Below are 20,638 nucleotides of genomic sequence, written 5' to 3' on the forward strand. Positions count from 1 at the left end.
GAAAATATTTTTTCTTTTTATTAATTTTAATAAATTTTATTCAATTTTTAATGAATTTTAAAGGATTTTGAATATTTTTAATTTCCTACAATTGATTTTCTACATTACGACCATGAAAATAATTCAACAAACTTTCCAATTTGTCAAAGAAAATTTTAGTCATTTATTATTTTTAATTGAATTATTATTATAATTTCAGTGTTTTTAGGTATTTTCGCAAGTTTTATCGGGTTTTGGAATAAAAAAGGAGGTACCTGGGTTTGTGTGTGAACGGATGGGCACACACCACCGCACAGATAAGGTCGGACACGCATCCTCGTGCGTGAACACTTGCGAGCAACTTCTGGACACGACACGATGACTCTTGCTAGCGCGTACGAACACACGAACACTAGCGTAGATGGGAAATTGTCATAAGGAGGGTCAACTTTGGGGTGGGTGCAGATTGGGAGGGATGGTAGGAAAGGGGGCTAAGGAAAGGGGGGGGGAGGGGTTTTTGGCGGAGGTGGGGGGGAAGGGGGCTTACGAGGGATTAGTGGGGTGGGGTGGGAAAAAGGGGGGGATTGGGGGGTTAAGGCAGGGGTGGGGGAAAATGGGGGGCTAAGGGAGGGTTTAAGGTGGTAGGGTGGGTGGGGTTAGTGGGGGTGGCAGGGTGGGTGGGGTTGGGGGGGACCAAACAGTGGCATCAGGCGGGTGGGGTTGGGGAGGTCCTGGTGGGGGCGACATGAGTGGGATGGGAGGCGGGCAAGGGCGGGACGACCAGATAGCAACCATGAGCAGGGCGGCATGAGTAGGAGGGGAGGAGGGGGGAGAAGAAGAAGAGGAGGAGGGCGGGGGGGGGGGGGGGGGGGGCTTAGAAGGGATTGGGGGGGTGGGTTGGGAAAAAGGGGGGGATTGGGGGGAAGAGGGGTTAAGGGAGGGGTGGGGGGAAAAGGGGGGAATGGGGGGCTAAGGGAGGGGTTAAGGTGGTAGGGTGGGTGGGGTTGGGGAGGGCCGGGCGGGGGCGGTGTGAGCAGGAGGGGAGGCGAGTGTAGGGAGAGGGAGCACAGGCAGAGGCGGCCCAACAATAGGTGGGGGCAGCTGAGTGGGAGGGGAGCGGGCAAGGGCAAGGCGGCCAGACTGTGGCCACGAGCGGGGGTAGCACGAGAAGAAGAAGAAGAAGAAGAAGAAGAAGAGGGAGGAGGAGGAGGAGAAGAAGGAGGAGCAGTGGAGGAGGAAGGAGAGGAGAGAGAGAGAAGGGAAGGGGTGGTTACGAGCGGGAGAGGGGGGAATTTCTTTGTTTCTATTTATGTTATTTAAAAAAAAGTTAAAATTTAAAGAAAAAAAAGAAACCTCTCCTAACCCTCATGCAAATGCGAGCGGGGTGGTTAAAAAATTTGCAGTATCAGAATTGAAACAACGGGCGAGGTGGACGCGCGAATGAAGGACGATAGCACGGATGTGTAGACACACATAAAAAACACTAAACACAGACATTCACGTGTGAAAGACAAAAAATGAGACACACAAAACACACAAAAATTAATGCCAGAAAATCTATTCTCATGGAACTTTCTCATGGAAGTTTTGTGTGTTTTGTGTGTCTCGTTTTTTGTCTTTCTCATGAAAATCTATTCTCATGGAGAAAATTAATGCCAGAAAAAAGAATGAAAAGATGCATGAAAAAGACTTGAAAACTTGTAAAAATTAATAAGGGACAAATCATTCATTGAAACGACTAGTGGTAAAAAGAAAAAATGTCAAGTGGAAGGTACACTTTAGGGCTGTCACATCCAGTGGCAGTTCCAAAGCAAAAAGGAAGTGTTCCCATGGGAAAACGTCAAGGTAACGTAAAATTCTTCAAAAATGAATAACTTTGGAACAGTTGATCGGAACAAGGGGTTATAAAAAGAAAAAGTGTATCATTCAAAGGGACAAATAGGGCTATAAGGTTGGATATGGATTATGGTAACGTAGGGTACATTCACATGAAAATGCGTCAAATAAAGGGATAAAGAGAAATGGGGAAGGAAAGTCCGCAGGAATGGGGTGAGAGAGGACGGGTGGGTGGCAAAGGAACCCCATTAGGGTAAAACCAAGTCATGGCACAACTACATGATCAAAATCAGGATGTGCATGAGGATATGCCTCATAGACGTGCAGGGATGCATCCCCACACTTAAGACTTTAACGGGAAGGGTGAACCAAGCAATGGGGACATAGGATCCTACATTAGACCAATTGTTGACGTCCCCACACTTAAAACACGACCGTCACTAATAAACAAGAAGTGTAGGGTTAGAGAAACTTAGCCCATGGTGCCAAGAAGTGAAGTCGATTGTTGATGTCGCGTCCTGTATCGTATTCGGTTGTAGGAGGTGCCAATGTGTCTTCGCAACACACGTCCAACATGGTAGGAACCACGTAGAAGCACCCAAGGAGGCAACTTTGTTGAGGGAATCACGTGAAATTATCAATAGCGAAGGATATTGCACTCAGCTTACAATCACTCAAATGGAATGAAAGAACAATCACTCGCCCCATTATGGATATCACTGGATTTGAATAATGAGGGAAACCTAGTCTCACACCCAATTTAGAAATCACAATGGAGATGGTTCAGGAAGATTATGCTAGTGTGCATAGTTGATGGTGCATTAGTGTATCCCACCTCCGTCTGGCATAGGTGCAAGCAAGAAGACATGGGAGCCTTGTTGTGCAGTGTACATAACAACGTGACTTGTTCTGTGGAGATGGCAGAACCCATCCTGTGTGTGCATAGGGGGATGGGAACATACCTGACTTCAAGTGTCATAACGTCCCTCAATCCTCACCTCTCGATAATTGATTGAGGAAACACTAGTCACGCTCAGCCCCCCCTCTATCTCACGCTCTGTTGATAGATATATGACGGCATTCCATTCCTGAAACCCATTGATGTTATCCTCACAATCACATGTGTAGAGGGTGTATGCCTCGTGCGCAATTGATGGTGCAATTGTGCATCCCACCATGTGTCAACTTACGATGCAATAAGTAAGGCCAGGAAGCCGTATAGTGCCATGCATAGGAACAATTTTGTGTGTTGTGCATTTAGAGGCCCATCCCGTGCATGCAATGCTCCATTTACACATCGCACCTCTCTGCTGAATATCAAGGGCAAGGACTAGTCACTCTCTCCACCCTTTGTCTCACACTCCGTTGATGAATACAGAGTGCAGCCCATACTCACATCCCCATTTGGTTAGGATGAAAGCCCAGGATGCTCTAAGTTTGTTGATGAAGACCAGTTTTGTCTGTTGAAGGTGTCAATGTGGATTGGTTGATGAAGAGGCTGACCTAGAGAGGTAGCCAACAAGTTCAGTGCTGGGATTACATGTTGGAACCTTCGTCTGGTGTAGGAACCAGAAGCACTGGAGAGGTTACAGGATGTAGTGCACCAAGGGAGGCAACTTGAAAACTTCGTCTGCAAGAGTTTGGTTAGGGATTCAGTGATCTTGGAATGCGGGGTGTTACCACCTTTTCCACAACTAGCTTCCCGTCCAAGGGTATGTGCCACCTTGTTTTGGAATGAGGCCTATTATGATAGGGAATTGCTTCTTTTTCTCATATAGTAGTTTTATTTTATTTTATTTTATTTTTCGTTCTTTTCTTCTTTTATTTTCTTTTACCCTACTCTCGAGGGTGTTTCCACCTTTTCGCGAAGAATAGGTCAACATGACAGGGAACTGAAGTCCTTTTCTCCCATGATCGATATATTTTAATTTTTTTTCTGCCTTTTCTTATTGTCTTTGAAGCGTCGAATGGCAGGGACACCATGTATCGGAACCATCCTCACCACCTTTGCTGCATTAGTCGGAAAGGAAGCAAAGAGGGAGGGGAAGGTGGTTGCGGGGGGCTATTAGGGCAAAACCATATCCTCAAGATCAGCAAGAGGGTCATCAGGAACATTAGGTAAAGCCGTCTCGACCATTGTGCAAAGAATAAGGAAGCTGTTGTAGGTGATTGTTATGATTCCCGAATAGGATAATACTTCTTAAGGCAATAGCCATTAATAAGGGAGGGATCATCCGAAGCATCGACTGTCTGGACTTGGACTGAGCCATTTGGATTGATGGCAAGCACCTTATAAGGACCCATCTAGTATTGTTGAAGCTTTCCTGGAAACTTGCCAAATCGGGAATCGTAAGCTAGGACCAAGTCGCCTTCCTTGAACTCCTTCTGCTTAATGAAATTGTCATGATAGACCTTTCTGTGAGCTTGCATGGCTTCCATGCACTGTAGGGCCATCCTACGGATCTCATCGAGACATTCCAAGTGCAAGAGACGGCATTGTAGGGACTCGTCATCTCCCAAGCATTCATTGATGGCCACATGTAGAGAGGGTAGCTCGAGTTCAACAAGAAAGATGGCTTCTGTTCCATACACTAATTGGAAATGAGTTTTTCCTATAACTGCCTTATGGGACTATTTGCACGCCCAGAGGGCCTCTATAAGTCGATCATCCCAATCACGCCGATGTGCAGCTATCATTCTTGTTAGAATCGAGGAGAGGATGCGATTGGTAACTTCGGCTTGGCCATTTTCTTTGGGATAATAGGGTGTGGATTTACGATGATGAATCTTGTACAGAATCTTGTACAGTTCTATCAACTCTTCCATAATCTTGTTAAGGAAGTGGGTATCTTGGTCACTAATGAGCTCTAGGGGACTGCCAGAATGGGTGATGATACTCTCATATAGGAACAAGGCCATGCTATTACCATCATCCCGCTTCATAGCTTTAGCTTCACACCGCTTTGCTACATAGTTTGTACAAACCAAGATGTATCTATTTTGTTTCCTTCTAGTTGGTGGATCAATGGGGCCCACTAAATCAATTCTCCACTTCTCGAATGGCTTTAGGGAAAGAATAGGTTGCAAGGGCATGGCACTAGATTTGGTAGGCTTTCCCATTCGCTGACAAGCATCACATTGTTTGTAGTAATCATAGGCATCCTTATAGAGGGTCAGCCACCAATGTCCTACAAGTAAGGCCTTTTTGGTTGTGGCTTCTCCCACGAAGTGTGCACCACAAGGCTCGTCATGGCATGTTTTCAATACTATGCCAATCTCTTCTTCTGCAACACATCTTCACAAGACTTCATCCTTGCCTTTCTTGTACAGAGCACCTCCTAACAGGGTGGGGACTGATTCCAATAGACACTTCTTCTTCTCACGACTCGAGATCCCAGGGGGATACTATTGGGTTGCCAAGAGGTTGGCTATGTCTGCGTACTATGGGATAATTGTTTCCACTAGAAACAAGAAAGCATCAAGAAGGTTTGGATCATCTTGCTCTTCTTCATCATCACTTTAAGGGATTCGCGATAGATGCTCAGCCAGAACATGAGAGCGATCGGGTTTGGTAACTACTTCAAAGTCAAACTCTTGAAATAAAAGGAGCCATCTCATTATTCTTCCCTTCACATCGGCCTTGTTCATTAGGAAGGATAGGTCTTCATGGTCCACATAGAATTTGAAATGCGTCGATAATAGATAATTTCAAAACTTCTCCAAAGCAAACACCATTGCTAGACACTCAAGCTCCATCACTATATAATTTTGCTCTCTGTCGGTTACTTTTTGACTTGCATAATAGATTGGTTGGTCTAACTTAGAGGGTCCCTTTTGGCATAAGACTGCACCTAGGCCTTCAACTGATGTATTAGTGTGCACATGGAACTCCATCCAATCAGGAGGTTGTAGGATAGATGCTTCAATCAAACACTACTTCAAGGTGTTGAATGGTTCGTCACAATCATTGGTCCACGTAAACTTGGAATCTTTTCTTATGAATTTATGCAAAGGGACTGCCTTCATTGCAAAGTGTGCAATGAATCTTCTGCAATAATCCACATGGCCAAGAAATCCCCTTAATTACTTAAGGTTAGTTGGGGCTGTCAAGGCGGCAATCTTCTCAAATCTTAGCATGATTTGTTTATATCCCTTGTGCAAAGACAATGTGGCCCAGAAGAACTCTTGATGAGATGCCAAAGACACATTTGTCTAGGTTGAGAGAAATCCCATACTCTCGATATCTATCAAAACAGTACTCTAGGTGTTCCCAATACTCACGGATTAGGCTATAGACACAAAAGTCATCGAGATATATCTCAATGAAATCATGTAGATGGTTCTGGAAGGCAACCATCATCACTCATTGAAAAGTAGTAGGAGCATTACTACAAAGCCCAAATGGCATCACTTTGTAAGCATAGGTTCCCCATTCTGTTGTGAAGGTTGTTTTGGATTGGTCCTCTTTTATGATTTGGACTTGGTTGTATCCATTGAATCCATCCAAGAGGGAATAGAGCTCATGGCCTGCCACTGTGTCCAACAGTTGGTCTGTGAAAGGAATAGGGAAATGATCCTTCTTCATCTTAGAATTTAGCTTTCAAAAGTTCACACATATTCGAAGTTTCACGTTCTTCTTGGGTACGACGACAATGGGTGAAACCCATTCACTATTAACCACTGGATAAATGAACTCAGCTTCAAGAAGCTTCAATAATTCAGCCTTCACTAGAGCAGAATAATTGGGATTCATACGCCTTTGTCTTTGCCTCTTACATGTTTGGCATCAGGCTCTAGGTCGATGTGGTGTTGGCATACTATGGAATCAATCCCCTTTAGATCTTTGTACGACCATGCAAACACATCTAAGTTCTCCTTTAGTAGGTCTCACAAGACCACTAGTTCCTCTTTTGGAAGATTTAGACCCATGTTCAAATGACGTTAAATACCGTCAGCATCCACGAACGTCAACTGCCTTTCACCTCCCACTTCACGGATAAATGTCCAATGGATTGCTTCTGGGTAAAGATTCGTTGGCTCCTTCAAGGGGGTGGTCTCATCTTCTAATGATGCACTTGAACTACTATTCTCTTTTAATGGAGGTTTAGCTCACTCTTTGGAAGGTTGAAATGGTATCATTAAGGTTTCATGTTTGGATTGAGGATGAATTTATTCTTGCCTTGAGGATTCGTCTTTTGAAGATGCATCCAAGAATGTCACATAATAGGAAATTTTTGCGTTACGTTTAACCTACAAGGCTAGGGATTTTTGATAAGGTGCATTGTCATCATCTTCTTTAAGGAAGGGTAACTTTGGATGACAAGAGCCACTACTGAAGGAAGTCCTATTCTTCTTAATCCATTTCTTACAAAGGCTTTGCTCATGACACGACTCATTAACCAATCCAAAATGTGCCATCATCATTCTATCGATCAGAAAGGGATCTTCTGCTTCTGAGGCTTCAGGAACTTCTTCCTCATTTCCGCCTTTTGTGAGTAGGATAGATTCTTCTAGCTCACTTTCATAATCTTCTTCATCATTATCACCTTCGTTTGCTTGAGGTTCTATTTCTACATCGATGAGTGCTCTGTAAGAGAAGAACAAACTCTTTGTTATGTCCTCTGCTTCTGTCTCTATGTTTGTTTCTGTCTCTACTCTTATCCCTGTCTCCGGCTTTGTCTCTGTGATTGCCATGTAATAGGGAGAACAATACATCCATGCTTCTATCTCATTGTCAAAGGTGACTTCAGAAGTCGATTCGGGTTCAGGAAAGAGGTATTCTCCCATAGACAAGGACTTTTCTTATTTCGGTAGTTGGCTTACAGTGTTCATTATTAGGGACTATGCCTCTGTTTTCTTGGGAAAGATCTATTGGACAACCTCTTCCTCCTAATGTACCATTTGTTACTTCATTGGAGGAGTTGGTTATGACTTCGATGGACGTGGATCCATTACTTTTTTGTGATCCATACAAATTCAACACCACTTTGTTAGGTCCTCTATAGAGGGTTAGGGTTCCTTTGAACCAATCCGTCCTTGGTCTTGCTTCAAAAATCCAAGGTCTTCCCAACAACAGAGGGTATGAGGTCCCATAAGAATTTGGTTTGACCACCAAATATGTCTGTCAATAGTCTCTTCCTACCAAAGGTTGTCTTTATGTACGGGAGAATGTCCAACGGTTTGATTCTGCTTTGGTTTGCCAATCTAATAAGCCACTATTGTGTAGGTTGCATTCCTCGCAATCCTAGATCCTTCATTGTCACATTTGTCATTATGTTTACTGATGAAAACCGATATATCAATGCGTCTGCAATAAAGCACCCTTCAATCCATACCCCAATCTTTGGGGTTCCAGGATCCAGGAAGGCATTAGCCACATCTACTTCCTTTACGGCCCCTGAGGCTCTATTGGACTTGGTCACCACGGAGGGAATAATTCTTAGGCCTTTTCTTTTAGTCAGTATGCTTTTGAATTTCTTTCAACAAATAGGAGGCAACATCAACAACTGTCAGAATGTTAAATTTGGTTTAAAAGTGTCTAAGTCTTTAACCAAATCATACTCTTTGATAGGATCCACATGCTTTTACAATCGGCTGGCAAATAGGGCTACACCCACTTTTATCTTCCCTTTTTCTTCTAGGAGCAACAACATCTATACTTCTTCTTCATGAGGAGGTACTTCTGCATCCTCTATTTCCTAGGCCTCTAGTCATGTCTCTGCAAATATCTCTGTAGCTATCTGTGGCTCTGTAGTAGTACTATGTACTTCGTTGTTCTAGACTACATTATCCTACTTTTTTGGAGGAAGGTTGAACTTCACAATCTTGGCAGAGAGAATGTTCTCTTTTGGAACTATAGAATCTCCTTTCTTTGCCCGCATTATTTCGGCCACTTCCAATTCTACCAAATTGGAAGTGGGTTCTTGGATCTTCTATTGGATATCAGAAGTAGATTTCACAGGGGCTGGACTTGGACAATCTTTTGCAGTGTGGCCTTCTCCTTGATTGCATAAAAGCTTGTAATCCATAGACCTTTTAGGGTTTAGACAATTTGGTGAAATATGACCCTTTTCTCCACATCTATAACACTCCACTTCTCATCTCTGACCATCGCCAGACTGTTGTCCTCTATAACTCTGAGAGAGAAACCTCCTTGGACCAAAATTAGGACCAAACTCCCTAGGCTTTGGTCTAATGTCCTATGTTATCATTTTGGATTCCAATAAGTTGAATATTGTGTCTTCATGTTTCTTTCTTCTTTCATGCATCTCTTTTAGAGAGTAGATATCCTCTGTATGGTTCTTCCTCAAACAATATGAACAGAGGGCTCCAGGAATGGTTGGTTTTCAGGTACATTCAATGGATAAATGTCCTTCTTGATGGCACTTTCCACACCATGTACTAGAATGCATCACATCTCTCCCATCTCCCGCAAGAGTAGATATATTGGCAGTATTTACCTTCAACGTCTACAACTATTATATAATTACATCCATAAGCTCTTTCTTGATACTTGCCATTGAATTGGACAGGTAGTCCTTCATATTTTCACCTCTTGGAACTTGTAGTAGGGTTTTGGGAAGCTTTCGTGAGTATTGCATACACTAATTGGGTTGATCCTGAGGGTCCTTTGTTCTAGTTTTGATTCAGAGCTCCTGTTGAGACTTGGGGTTGTTAATTCCAATGGGTAATGTTATTGAGTTGCCATTGGAGGAACTGTTTAAGACCACTACTATTATGGTTGAACCATCATTTGAGGCATTATCGTTTGCGGCTACTATGGATTTGGTGCATTGTACTGCGGCATTGTTTGCATCTGGGGGTAGGGGCAGGGAACTATCCTTGGGACTACATTTGGTGGGTATACCATTCCTAGCATGGGAGGAGGTAAAAATCCTCTTTCTGAGGTCATTGACAGCCTTGCTTTAACTTCTCATACAATCTTGCAACTTTTACTACAGTTTGCAAATTGACTGGTCTTCTCAATTCCACGAACTTGCAAACTTTTGGTTGTAGGCCCCCAAGGAAACTCCTTTCTGGATGCTTTTATCCAAATGATGATTGGTCCACCTCTTTCTCCAAAGGACTAACTTAGGTTCATGAACTCCTCTCGTATCCACTCTTCAAAACCTTCACCCCTGAATTTAGTGAGGAATGCCAACTTCACTCCCATGTGCCAAAAGTTCCTATTGCTTGTCTCTCATACCATTGAAATACCATGCCCTTGAAAGCGGTAATAAATATTGCTAACCAATGCTTAGGGGTTCTGGCATTATTAGCTACACATGCTACCATAAACTCTACTACATGAAGATCAGGGTCTTCATTGTAGCCTTGAAAATGGGCAGTGGAACTACATTTCTCATCAATATTTCTAGGACGGATTTGTCTAAGAAGGGGACCTTGAGTCACCATAGAGACTTTTATAAAGAGTGCTTTTAGGGCATCAAACAAGGCTTCTACTGCAAGCTTGTTCTCGACCTTGATTTTTGCCTTCTCTCTTCTCACGTACCTTTAGACTCGTTCTAGTTCTTGCCTCTTGATTGTGTCATTTCTTAGGGGGTTGGCTCCAACCAGTTAGTTTGTACTCATTAAAATAGAATCAGAGGAGGCTTCAGTCTTTGTGGGACTCTCTAGCCAACATTTCTTCAACTTCCTTCTTTTCTACGTCTTTGAATTCAGCCTTCAAAATGCTATAGAGGGGGAGATATTCCATTTTGAAGGTATCAAAACTCATTCTTCTGAGGATCATTGTTATTCCATCATCATAATAATGCCAGTTATAATGGTTTCAATAGTGTATGTTATGAAGAACACTATGTCTACCAACTTCTAGTGGGTTGCTAATTGGGTACATAGAAGATTGTCGGTGCACCACACATCCCATGTGTCTTGTTGTTGAGCATCTACAAATAAATTTCAACTCTTTTCTTTCTTGTTTTTGTGAACTTCCACTGACCACAACTCTTGAAGCTTCTTCACAATCTCCCACTTGATGATGTCTGAAGACTTCTCAATGAATGCCAAATCTTTTGTAGTGGCTCTAGTGACCCTTTATATTAGACATACCTCTTGGGAGGGGTATCCACCATGACCAAAGAAGGATTATGGATGATTATTCTTCATTATTCCAATTTACTATTGAGAGAGAGCATGTGTGTGTGTGATAACCAAATTTTCATGTAAAACAATGTATCTATGAGTGAGAGACCATGAGAGAGATTATGAAGACTATAAAACTATTGAAGATGAATACTATGTGATGATTTTCATTCAAAGTGGAGTATTTATTTGTGTTCTCTTGTTCTTTTGATGAAGAATATGAAGAATGTATTGAAGTTTTGTTGTGATAAATCCGTGGAAGAATTGCTCTATGATGTTGGGTGAAGATTTGAGAAGATTGGTGTTGTTTTTCTTTTTGTGATTGATTCATATATGTAAAACATGCTTGTTGATGATACAAGATAGATTTTTTTACAATAGATTCCCTGTTTTCTTGGTGTCTCTCTTGGAGATCCATGTTTTTTGTGTGCACCCAGGGCAAATTGCCATTAATAAGCACCAACAAAGATTGAAAATGGAAGAAATGACATTGTTGAAGAGGAAGAAAAAAATGAAATATTGGTGAATCCCTTCAACTATTGAAGAACTGGAGATCTTCATTATCAAAGACACTTTCTACAAGAAGTGCATCCCTCAATAACAAAAGCATGGTACTATCTTGATATAGGCTTTATGTGACAAATTGAACCCACTATCCTCTAAAGCTACACAAAGTTGTACCAATTGTTTCCCACAAAACTAAAAAGAGAAGCAAAAACAAAGAGAATGACCAACCATGGGAGATTTGGCATTCATTGAAGAATTGTTGGGCGTAAAGGCGCCTCTGCCTAGCCACTTGTGTATTACTACACTGACAGTCACTGCCACTGCACACTGCAGGTGGCGGGCGCCCATCACCGTCACTTTATTCTTTATTCTTTTAGTGACAGTTTGAATAAAGGAAGGCCCGGTCACACATTATGACTGTTGGAGTTCCCATTTCTTGTCTCTCTCTTTCTTGCTCTTGCTCTCCCGCCATAGCTCTCGAGTGCAAGATTCGATCTTTCTCACCTTTCAACTAGTATCAGAGCATGGCTTTCCAACTCTTGAGCTTGGCTTGTGGCATTCTCAGCTTCCCATTGACTCCCCACTCGCATTGGTTCTCCTTCCCACCCATAGTTCATTCTCTTGAGCTTCCGTCACTCCTCGACTTCCCGAGCTTCTTCCCGGCCTATTGAGGCACCATCAGGGCATTGTCATTGAGGTATTGCTTCATTATTTCAGAGTTTTACTTCAGTCCACAAGTCTAGGTAAACAGGGTTTTCATAGGTTGTGGGTAGCCATAGCTCACACCTCTTAGAGCTTCCTTCACCTAGATCTTGCTTCCAGCCTATCAAGGCTTGCTGAGGCTTGGTGTAGGCCTTCTTTGGCCCCCATTTGTGCCCCTTTTGGGCCCCATTGTTGACATGTGGGATATCAGACCCCCCCAGCCAGCTCACGTTTTTTTTGTGCCTGTTTCAAAATCTAGCAAAAAATTCACTCTTTTTGTCATATCTCGGGCATTCAGAACCCGATTTAGGCAAGGTAAGAGTCTAAGTTGGGGTTTTGGCACACTTCGGATGCGATGGTGATATCGAATTTGCCAAATTTTGATGATAGAATATTTTGCAATAGATTTCAGGTCTGAGACAATATGTATTTGTATGGCTATGGCTTATATGTGATGTTTCTACTGATGTCTATTGATACCAGATCACTTGTGGATGTTATGCCTCTTATGTGAGATGCATTTGGAGTTGATTGAGCTCAGCCATTGACTATTTTGAACAATCCTAGATCTGTCCAAAACAGGGCAGCCACCTGTTACTTCAATTTTATGCTTATAGGTCTTGGCATTTGATGCCTGATTATGCCCGGTTGGTGCCTATACATATAGGAATGTATGCCTATGGATTTGAACTTGAATTGAGCATTGATTTGCTCAGTTTACAGAGGTTATATGCTGCTGGAAACTTTAAGGCTAAAGCTATTTATGCTACAGTTGGGTTATGCCTATTGGTCACGTGGTGCTCCCGGCTACTCGGTATGATGTCATGATGTATTTGGACTAAGCCACATGTCTTGTTTATGCTCCAGAATGCTTTTGATCTAAGATTAGAGCTCGATGTGGATTTGACTGTCACTTCTTTGCAGCTAGCATTTCATTTATGACATGGTTTATGCCTAGGCTACCCAGTACGGGTTATGATGTCTTAGTGAATGCTTTATGCTTTGGCTGTGGATGGCAGTTGTTTGAGCTTGTCTCGACATTCATTTGAGTATTCCCTTGAGTAGTTGGATATTGACTTGGATTACGACTTGGCTTTTTCCATTACGACTTTGGATGCTATTGAGGCATTGTCTTGGCTTTTTCCATTACGACCTTGGATGCTACTGAGGCATTGTCTTGGTTACCTGTCTTTGGTACTTTGACTTGGTTTGCTTGAGCTGTTGAGCTCGTTTATCCGCCTTTTGAGCAGTGGGAGAATCTTGTATGCTTGACTGACATTGAGCAGGAGGTTTATGCTATTTGAGCATTTTGCAGATACTTGAGACTTTGGGATCTCTTACACTTAAATGTTGCATGGTTCATGTACTAATATCTTAAAGTTGCTTTTGACACGAGCTTGGGCTTTGACTCTTGTGAGCATACACCTACTAGTGCCAGGTCTTGCCAGTGTTATGTATACTTTGCCCTAATGTCTAGGGGGTATGCCTACTCATTGACCAATGCTTTGGTGACATGTTTGGGTGTTTTCTCAAGGTCTTGATGAGTGTTTGGTGCTGATTTATGCTTGTTTATGGCTAGTCACATCTTAGCTATCATTTCTTGACTTGGTGCAGTGATTTGGTCAGCAATTGCCTCTCACAGTACCTTGCTGTCATTTATTACAACAAGCATATAACTCCGGACTGACATGGATTTTTCATGTTCAAATATTATGAAATGATGTACTTTCACTAGTACTTGGTGGACATCAGCTTTGATTACATTTTTCTCGCCATTTTTCTCTCAATTTTGATGATTTTTTTGTCATTTTTTGTAGTAAACAAGCAGTTTTAAACTGTCTGCAGTCTTCCAGCCTGCATTATGGCAAGTTCATCCATTGATCATGCTATTTTTAACATCACTAAGCTTGATGGTATGAATTACTCTTATTGGAAGAGCCAGATTTGGCAGGTGTTGGTGTAGAAATCACAGATCAAACCTTTGAGGTTGAGCGGGCATTCGCCTGTAACTATACCAGATGAGGAATGGCTTGAGCTTGATGAGTTATGCAAGTCCACTATTGTATTATCTCTCATAGAATAGGTTCATTACAATGTATTTGAGGAAGAACAGAGTGCATGACAGTTGTGGGATAAAATCAAGAATCTCTATGACAAGAAAAGTCCAGCGAGTCAGATGTATTGGCTAAAACAGCTTATGGATCTACGCATGAAGGAGAATGTGACTATGTCTGCTCACTTGAGCCAGTTCCATGCTATACTCAAGAACTTGACTTCGCAGGACATCACTTTTACATAGGATGTCACTCCTTTTTTCTTGCTTGGTACTCTTAATGAGTCATGGGATGTATTCCGCACTACATTATGTGCCTCTACTGCTACCTTGAAATTATATGATACTGAGAGTGCTCTTTTGCAGGAAGAGGTTAACTGTAAGAATTTGGATGTCTCTCGTGTGTCTCATGCTATGATAGTTAGAGACATGAATGATGGATATGGAAAGCATGGCAGTGGCAGTGGCTGTGGACAGGATTCTCAGAAATCTCGGTCCAAGTCTCGTGGGAAGTCAATAGCGAATCCCGCAACAGGAATGCAGATGTAACTTGTCACCATTGTGGGAAAAAGGGCCACATTAGGCCACAATGCATTGAACTGCGCAATGAAAGGCGCAAAGATAAGGGGAAAGACAAAGTGCAGGATAAGTCTTCTGATCGCAGCATAGTGCCTGCAAAGTCCAATGTTAAAATTGAAGAGATCAATGTTATCCAGCCTGAGGATGTTGATGATGATGATTATATCCTTGCAGCTTCTTCTAGTGCTTTGCAGATGACAGAGATACACTCTATGTATGCACAGTGTTGGCTCTTGGACTCAGGTGCTTCCTTTCATGTGACACCTTGCTGAGAGTGGTTTCATTCATATCATACTGTTTCAGATTCTGTGCGCTTGGGTGATGACAACTCTCTTGATATTGTGGGCATTGGAGATGTTAGGCTGCAATTTCCTTCTGGCAACAGTTTTGTTATGTAGGATGTACGTCATGTACTTGCTTTGACACGCAGTCTTCTCTCAGCTGGACAACTTGATGACGTAGGCTATCATGTATCTTTTGGAGACTCTGCATGGAAGATCACTCGTGGCAGACTTGTGATTGCAAGAGGTGCCAAGGCTAGCAGCCTCTATCCACTGATTGTATCCGCTTCTTCCCTTGATCATGTTTTGTCTGTGGGTTCTATCCCACATGTATCTCTTTGGCATGCCCGTTTGGGCCATATGTCTTTGAAGGGAATGAAAATGCTTTCTGGTTTGTAGTAGTTACCGCTCCTTGATTATACATATTTTGATTCATGTGAGCATTGTCTTTATGGCAGGCAGACTAGGTCTACGCATAAGAAGTCTGGTAGGCCACCCATGAGTGATCCCTTGGCATTGGTACATTTGGATGTCTGTGGGTCCATGCCTTGTTAGTCTATGGGTAGTGCAAAGTATTTTGTTAAGTTTATAGATGATTTTTCACGAAAAGTCTGGGCTTATCCCATTAAGCTAAAATCCGATGTCTTGGCTGTGTTTCAGAGATGGCTTGCATTGGTTGAGAACCACTCTGGATATAGGCTAAAATGCCTAAGAACAGATAATGGGGGTGAGCATGTCTCACGTGCTTTTGAGAAATTATATGATGAGAGGGGTATTAAGCGTCAGTTGACTGCCCCCTATACCCTCCCCCCCCCCCCAGAATGGTTTGGTTGAGTGGATGAATAGAACCATCCAAGAGCGTGTACGCAATATACTTAGCCATGCATGCCTACCACAGAGCTTTTGGGTTGAGGCAGTTAGTACAGCTGTGCATGTCATAAACAGATCACATTCTAGTGGTTTGGATTTCCAGGTTGCAAAGGAGATATGGACTGGAAAACCTCCCTCTTATGCGCATCTCCATGTCTTTGGATGTGAGGAGTTTTGATTTATACCAGATGGATATCAAGACGGCTTTCTTACATGGGGACTTGCATGATGAGATTTATATGGAGTAGCCTAAGGGCTTTGCAGAACCTGGTAGGGAGCACCTAGTGTGCAAATTGAAGAAAAGTCTTTATGGCTTGAAGCAGGTACCTAGGGAGTGGTATCATAAGTTTGATGCCTTTATGTAGTCATAGGGCTACAACAGGAGTGCTATGGATTCGTGTCTTTACATAAAGAAAGCTCGTGATAGTTCTTTATTGATTTTGGTACTCTATGTAGATGATATGCTGATAGCAGGGAAAGCTCATGATGAGCTAGATGCTCTTAAGGCTCAGCTCAAGAAGAGCTTTGAGATGAAAGATCTGGGACGACAGGACGCTCACATACTTGGTATGCACATTAGATGCGATAGGCATTAGGGACTCCTCTACTTGTCATAGAGGGAGTACATTCATAAAGTCCTTGAGCGCTTCCGCATGTAGGACGTAAAGCCTATTGGCTGTCCATTGCCTTCTTATGTAAAGGTATCACAGGCTGATTGTTCACAGACAGATGAGCAGAGGGCCGAGATAGCCAAGATTCCCTATGCATCCGCAGTGGGTAGTCTTATGTATGCCATGATTGCCACTCATCTAGATATTGCCTTTGCAGTTGGTGTTCTGGCATCTATATGGCTACACTAGGCAAGAAGCATTGGGATGCCATGAAAGGTATCAAGAGGTACCTGAAGGGCACTGCAAATATATGCATATGCTATGGCAGCTAGGATACAAGAGTCATGGGGTACACTGACTTTGATTACGCAGGACATGCATATAGTAGGAAGTCCACTTCCGGCTATGTATTCACCTATGATGGAGGTGCTGTTTCTTGGATGTCCAGGGTGCAGAAATACACGGCCCTTTCTACTATAGAGGCCGAGTATGTTGCAGCCACTGAGGTTTGCAAGGAGGCCATTTGGTTGGGTCGTTTGGTTGCTGACCTTGGTATTGATGGTACCCCTACACTGCATTCGAATTCTATGAGTTCTATTCAGTTAGCCAAGAATTCGAGAATCTGGTCTTCCATGCGAAGACGAAACACATTGAGGTGAGGTATCACTTCATACATGGGGTCATTGAGGACAAGTCTGTTGATCTTGTTGAGATCTCGAATGACTAGAATCTTGCAGATCTACTCACGAAAAGCCTCTCTACAAAGCGCTTTGCCTTCCTCAGGGGGTTGATGGGCATGGGATGAGATGACATATTTCCTCATCCTATTGTACATGTGTACATATTGTATTGTCTTTTTTTTCTTTCTTTTTCTTTTCACTCCTCACTAGGGTAGATTCGCCTTTAAGTGGGAGGTTGTTGGGGGTAAAGGCGCCTCCGCCTAGCCACCCGTGTATTACTACACTGACAGTCACCGCCACTGCACACTGCAAGTGGCGGGAGCTCGTCACCATCACTTTATTCTTTATTCTTTTAGTGATAGTTTGAATAAAGGAAGGCCCGATCACACATTGTGAATGTTGGAGTTCCCATTTCTTGTCTCTCTCTTTCTTGCTCTTTCTCTCTCGCCATAGCTCTTGAGTGCAAGCTTCAATCCTTCTCACCTTTCAATAATTTCCAAACATCATTAAGTGGGAGATTGTGAAGAAGCTTCAAGAGTCGTGGTTAGTTGAAGTTCATAAGAACAAGAAGGAAAGGAGTTGGAATCTATTCATGGATACTCAACAATAAGATATGTGGGATGCTTGGTGCACTGACAACCTTCTATTTGTCCAATTAGCAACCCACTAGAAGCTAGTAGATAGAGTCTTCATCTTGATAATCTATACTATTAAAATCCTCCAAAGTTGGTATTATTAAGACAATGGAACTATGGCGATCCTTAGAAGGATGAGTTTTGATACCTTCAAAATTGAATATCTTCCCCTCTGTAGTGGAATAAAAGCTAAATTCAAAGATATTGAAAAGAAAAAAGTAGAAGAAATGTTGGCAAGAGAGTCCTCCAAAGATTGAAGCCCTTCTAATTTTATTCCATATTGAGTACAAATAAATTGGGCGGAGCTAACTCCCTGATAAATGATATGATGAAAAGGCAAGCACTAGAGCGAGTCTAGAGGTACGTGAAAAGAGAGAAGGCAAAAATCAAAGCCGAGAATAAACTAGCAGCAAAAGCTTCCTTTGACGCCCTTGTTGCACTCTTTACAAAAGTCCCCATGGCAACTCAAGTTCCCCTTCTTAGTCAAATCCGTCCTGGAAATATTGATGACAAGCCATTGAATGTAGTCCCATTGCCCATATCTTTAAGGGAGAGTACAATAAAGACCATGATCTTCATGTAGCTCAGTTCATGGTAGCATGTATAGCAAACAATGTCAGAACCCCCGAGCATTGGTTGGCAATATTCTCCGCCACTTTCAAAGGCACGGTGTTTCAATGGTATGAGAGACAAATAGTAAGAACTTGTGGCACATGGGATGATGTGAAGTTAGTTTTCCTCACTAAATTCAAGCATGAAGGTTTTGAAGAGCTGATGATGTGAGAGGAGTTTATGAACTTAAGTAGTCCTCTAGTGAACGAGTGAAAGCATATGTCTCTAGAATGGAATATATACTGAAGAGATGGACCAACTATCACTTGGATGAAGGCATCCAGAAGGGAGTTTTTCTCAGCCCAAGGAGGTTTTCCTCTCAGAGTTACAAAGGATGATAGTCTGGCGGTGTCCAAATATCAAAGGTGGAGTGCTACAGATGCAGAGAAAAGAAACATATCTCACCAAAGTGTCCAAACCCTAGAAGGTCCATGGACTACAAACCCTTATGCAGTCGATGCAAAGGAAAATGCCACACTGCAAAAGACTATCCTAGTCCGGCTCCTATGAAATCTACCATTGATACCCAATAGAAGACCCAAGAACCTGCCTCCAACTGGGTGGAATTGGAAGTTGTTGCAATAATGCAAGCCAAGAAAAGAGAACCCACAATTCTAAAAGAGAATGTTCCCTTTGTCAAAACAGTCAAGTTCAATCTTCCAAAAGAGAAACAGAACAGTAAGAATAGAACGATATAGTACGAGCAGTCTAGTACTACAAAAGGATACAAAGATAGGACTAGACGTCCAAGAGATAGAGGATGCACAAGAACCCCCAATGATAGAAGAACTTCATATGTTGCCACAACTATAAGAAAGAGGAAATATAAAAGTGGGCATTGTCCCGTTCCCTACTCAATTCGAGAAGCTCGTGGATCCTATTACAAAATATGACTTGGTCAAAAACCTATACACCTTTAAACCAAATCTAACATTTCGACAATTTGTTGATGTTGTCTCCTAGCTGACGAAACAAATCCAAAAGCATATTGACAAGAAGATGAGGCTTTACGATTTCTCCTGCAGTGTCCCTAAGTCCAATAGGGCCCCAAAACCTGTGAAAGAAGTGGGTGTGGCTAACATCTTTCTAGACACCGATACTCCAATAATTAGTATTTGGATTTATCCATCTTATCAATATTAAATATATCACTATCACTCCAGTCCACTAGCCATAATGAAGGCAAATAAGTGCACAAACTATCAAAGTAGGCTGTTGTAATTACTGCAAACAATCCTAAAACCACTGCTAAATCAAGCTGAAAACAAGAAATATTGACCAAGTAATGAACTATCCACAAACTCAATGCAAAGAATTGGTAACTAGAGGTGATTGCTTGCATAAACAGTGCAGTAAATTGCAATTGTAGCATGCTGAAAATGAAGTATAATATAAGAAATCAATGCCAAAGATGGGCAATCACTGACATAAGATAAACTGTAATTGCCAAGGAATGGCTCCAACTAGTAGTGATTGAATATGTGATTGGCACTGAGAATTGTCAAAGAATTAGTGTGTCAAACTAAGATATATCCCATAGGCATAACCATCATGCATAGAGTGGGTCTCATGGGTAATAGAGAGACCAACTAAAGGCACAACTGATTGAGCAATGTAACAAAAACTCAATACATAACCAACCAATATGCATACATCACTAACAACATCGTGATAGAGATAGGTGCCGACCCAAGAGGAATGTCAGATTAGTCCATTAAGCATCAACTGCATACATAATGCATGAAAAAGCATGTGCATGTCACCAAGTTCCATGGTCTCACTAGAAGACCCTCAAGCTCAACTGCATAACCAAATGCTTAGTGTAATATCCAAGTGTCAATTAGTGGCTCCCACTGGAATAAAAATTGAATGCCAAACAAGCAAACAAAGCTCAAAACATCATGTGAAAGGCATCCATACATCCAAGATCCAAGTAGCATATATATGGGAGCATCCAACCCAAGTAACTTGCAAAGATTTTATTAGAGCATCAAATAGCCATGCATAATAGTGAATGACAGCCAATGTCAAGATTCAAAGCTCCAGTCAAAAGCAATTTGAAAGCATAACCAAGTATGTAAGTTCAATGGTATATCTCAGTGTAGCATCCAAAGTGCTTGGGGAGCATCAACAAGCAATAGGTATGTAGTTTCTCTAATAAAATAACATTCATCCTTTCTCATTATAACAG

This window comes from Lygodium microphyllum, chromosome 5 (assembly GCF_053477565.2).
Source record: "Lygodium microphyllum isolate KBCC chromosome 5, Lygodium_microphyllum_v1.1.10, whole genome shotgun sequence".
Lineage (NCBI taxonomy): Eukaryota > Viridiplantae > Streptophyta > Polypodiopsida > Schizaeales > Lygodiaceae > Lygodium > Lygodium microphyllum.